This window comes from Melospiza melodia, chromosome 17 (assembly GCF_035770615.1).
Source record: "Melospiza melodia melodia isolate bMelMel2 chromosome 17, bMelMel2.pri, whole genome shotgun sequence".
NCBI lineage: Eukaryota > Metazoa > Chordata > Aves > Passeriformes > Passerellidae > Melospiza > Melospiza melodia.
The window spans coordinates 16,487,716-16,491,795 of record NC_086210.1 but is presented as its reverse complement, the minus strand read 5'-3'; the positions used below and the strand labels follow the sequence as shown (position 1 = coordinate 16,491,795).

The 4,080-nt window shown below is 55.1% G+C and overlaps 1 long non-coding RNA gene across 2 annotated transcripts; it reads left to right on the top strand.

Annotated features, from left to right (window-relative positions):
* Nucleotides 1–1,207: 1,207 nt before the first annotated feature.
* On the top strand, nt 1,208–2,749 carry LOC134426041 (uncharacterized). Of its 2 annotated transcripts, XR_010029838.1 has the most exons (5): nt 1,208–1,347; nt 1,902–1,937; nt 2,062–2,100; nt 2,492–2,560; nt 2,652–2,749. It is a non-coding gene; the product is annotated as an uncharacterized LOC134426041 (long non-coding RNA). The 2 variants fall into 2 exon arrangements; XR_010029839.1 differs by lacking the exon at nt 2,492–2,560 and having other exon boundaries at nt 2,652–2,747.
* The last annotated feature ends 1,331 nt before the right edge of the window (nt 2,750–4,080 follow it).

The following is a 4,080-nucleotide window of genomic DNA, read 5'->3' as shown; positions in this document are numbered from 1 at the left end:
TTGTCCATCTGGTCAAGAATCCCCCAGGAGGACACTCTGATCTCTCCTCCAAGGGCACAAAGCAGCAAAACCCCCGAGGAAAATCTTCCCCCTTGGGCCCTGCGCCTCCTTGGGTGAGTTCCAGAGCAAACAGTCAAGGCAGTGGCCTGAAATGTTTTCCCAGCTGAGTCATAGCACTTCTCTGATGGATCCACATTGTGCCTGGGGAAACAGATGTGCAGAATCCTTCACTAATGCCCTGGAATGTCAAACAGGAATCACAGCTTTGGACAGCTCTCAGGAACCACTTCACTGTGGATTTTCCTTCCTGGAAGCCCAAGATGTCACAACGTCCTCCTGGTGCCTCAGGGCTTGGGTAAACAGGGCTTGTCAGAGATGCTGGCAGGCACCAACACCCCTCCTCCTCACAGGGCACCTCTGTTACCCCAATTAGCTCTGAGTGGCTGCCTGGGGACAGGTGCCCACTTCCCCATGTCCCTGGGATGGGCACATCCTGCTCAGGGCCAGTGCTGGCCTGGGGCCAGAGCCAGGGCCATGACCCAGGTGTTCTGGGGGGGCTCCGTGGCTGCAGGTGTGACAGGATGAGGGGCAGGGCAGGGCATATTCCCCTCTGGACAGTGCTCTGGGCATGGAGCTTGGTCAGGTTTGGCATCTGTGGGGAAAGGGATATCGGGTTGTGTGGATGTGGGAATTGTCACTGCGGAGCCATTCCCCAGCCCTCAGCCTTGTCTGCAGATGATCAGCATTGCCCAGTGCTCCCCAGTGTCTGCAGTGCCTGAGATGCCAATCAGCCACCTGATCACATGTCCCTTGTTCCCCTTGTTCTCCCACATGTTGGGTTTGGGGCCGGGCTCCGCTCTGGGGTGTCCCACAGGGAAAGCTCTGGGAGGGCAGGGGCAGCAGGAGATGGGGGATCTGGCACTGGGGGCTGTTGGAGGATGGATTGTGTTGGAGTGGGGGCTGTCCCCACAGGGTCCCCAGGTGCCTTTGTCTCCCTGGCTGCCCCCTTTGGCCCCCCAGGTGCCTGGGCCCTTCCAGGGCCAGCTGCCCCGTGCAGGAAGCTGGAGGAATGCCGGGCAAGGGGGCTGGATCTGTGCCACAGGTGGGGTGGGATGGACTCTGTGCCAGGGCTGGGCTTGTGGCCAGGGCTGGGGGCTGTGCCAAGCCAGGCTTTGGCCTGGGGGCTGGCAGGGAGGGTGCCGGGAGGAGTCCCGGCAGGGATAAAGGTGCTCCTCACCTGCTGCAGCCTCAGGCAGAGCTGCCCAGAGCCAGAGGAAGATGAAGGTGGCTGTGCTCAGCGTGGCCCTGCTCTTCTCCATCCTGCTGTGCCCCCCGGCACAGGCCAAGGTGAGGCACCAGCCAAACGCTGTCCCCACATCCTGCCCTTTCTGGCCTCCCGTCCCACCCTTTTGGTCCCTCCTCTGTGTCCCATTCAGGGTCCCCAGCTGCCCTCCCACTGACCATTCCTGAGGCCTTTCCTTTCATGTCCCCCCCTCAATCCTTTGTCTTTCTTCCTGGCCACTGCAGAGGGGTCCCCCTGTACAATTCCCTAACTCACTCCCCACTCCCACACCATCTCCCAGTACTGTTGGTTTTGTCCCCACCTGTCCTCATTCTTCTGTCCCCACCAAGCCCCTCCCTTGCACTCCCATGTCCCTACACCTCAATTCCTTTCTCCTCCCCTGTACCTCACACCCTGCTCCTTCCACACCCCCAGCCCTGTCCCCTGGGCCCTCAATTGACCCCAGATCAGTGGTTTTGGGTCTTCCCCCACCTCAAACAGATCTCCTTGGAGGCCCTGAATTCCCATCCCTCTGCCTGCGCCCTGCTCCCTGCACCCATGTGTCCCCCCACAGCCCCACAAGGTCCAGTCCGGACCCAGCCTTTGTTCTCCTTTCCAGGCACTCCTGAAAGGAACCCAAGATGATCTGCGGGAGGTGAGTGGGCTGCTGGCATATCAGGGCATCCCCTCAGGGAATTGGGGGACAGTGGTGTCCCCCTATCCCTTGCTGGCACTGGGGGCATCCCAGTGACCAGCGAGGTCTCCTGGTCTCTCTGCAGTTGGATTTAGACAATGTCGTGGTCCTGGAGACGCCTCTGGTAGGTACCACAAGTTCTGCCGGCACCAGACCCTCCCATTGCATGGCCACCACAGCCCAGGCCATCCCAGTGTGTCCCAGCACAGCCCAGTGCACCCCTCCTGACAGCCCAGACAATGCCCTGCCCCAGGGCTCCTCCCCAGTGAAGCCTTTGACCAGGGCCCTGCTGCATTCCCATCCCTGTCACCCCAGGACCCCCTGGATGAGCCAGGACGCAGCCCCTGCCCCAGCTGTGCCTCTTGGCCCAGAGCCCAGTGCTTCTGGGCAGCAGCACAGCAGCTCCTGCACCCCATTGCTGCCACAGCCCCTTCCCCAAGGCCCCCCTGCTCTCCCCTGCCTCCAAGTGCAGCCCGGTGCCCCCAGTGTGTCTCTAACGCTGCCTTTGTCCCCAGCCCCCTGTGGCTGAAGAGCTGCAGGCTCTCCTGCGGCAGAAGCACCTGGCTGCCTCTCTGGATGCCTAGGTGAGCCGTGCCTGCAGGGACAGGGCTGGAGACAAAGCCCAGCCATGGCCCAGTGGGCTCCAGAGCTCACCTTCTGGGGTTTGTCTTTTAGGGTTGGAAGGACCAGTGTCCTTTTTCCTCTCCAGTGGCATGAGGTGATGATCATCACTGGAGAAAACCCCTGAACTCTTTGAGCCCTGGGCCATTTCCTCTGAAGAAACAATCATCAAGAATCAATAAACCCTTTGAGCAAAGCTTTGCTCTGTGTCCATGTGTGTCCATGGATCTGGATTTCCTCCTTTCCAGTGGTCCAGGGAAGTCAGGCCAGGTCTGGGCTTTGCTGCCTTTACACAGTCGGTGCCTTCCCCCAGACAAATGGTGTGTTGGGAGTTGTGCAGAGTCCAGGGGGAGTGGGTTGACTGGGGGGATGGGTGTCCAAGTGGTGAGAAAGGCGGTGGTTCACTGTCAGCGTGGTAGGAATGGCCTGGGTTTAAAAGAAAAAGAAATAATTTCAAAGAAACTTTCTTTTACAACTTTTTCTCCCTGTGAGAAATCACTGTTTACTTCTCAATATTTTGAAAGGTCTATTAAACACTTAATAAAACTTACAAGAAAGGGACTAAATAAGGAAAAAATTATGGTGCTGGGAGCCTCCCCCACTTCGTGGCTGGTAACCACGTGGCTGGCTCATCCACACAATGGCTGCTCTCCCTTTTATATCCTTGCTGTTGCAACAGGCAGCCCGAGCTCCTCCCAAAGGCTGTCTGTTGACTCTTGGTCGCTGTCCATTGGTGTAGACTGCTTTCTTGGAACTGGATTGGAGGACAGGTGGTGCTAAGCCTTGCCCCTTAGGAACAATTTACCCCTCCCCAAATGCCCGGACTACCAAGATCATCCCGGGATAACAATGCTGGGCGGGGGGAACACATTGCAGTAACATAACTATACATCTGTACAACTTCTCTTAACATACTTATCATGTCCCGCCTTTAATTGGGAGAGCCAAACATCTCATTACTCATCTCTAACACTGTGGCGTTCACATTCTCTGAAAAAATCCCTTTGCCCAGGATTTTTCTCCTGGGAAGCTGAGACACCTCAGAGAAAAAGGAAAACAAATCTTATCTCATTTGCTTCTCCTGTGTTGTGCTCATGTGCAGAATGTGTTTGGAGATTGTTTACCCACAGGTGATTTGTTTGATTGGATTCTGGTGGGAGTTATTTTGTCTCGTTGGCCAATTATGGCCAGGCTGTGTCAAGACTCTGGAAAGAGTCAGGAGTTTTCATTATTATCTTTTGAACATTCACTAAGTATCCTTTCTGCATTCTTTAGTATAGTATAGTATAGTATTCTTTAATAAAATATAGTATTGTAAAATAATAAATTAGCTTTCTGAGAACATGGAGTCAAATGCAACATTGCTGCCTTCGTTGGGAATCCCTGCAAATACAATATAACACCCCCAAAATTCTTGATTTACTCAAAAGAATTTAAATGCCAAAAAAAATCTTCATATGTCAAAAGTAGGTTGAAATTATTT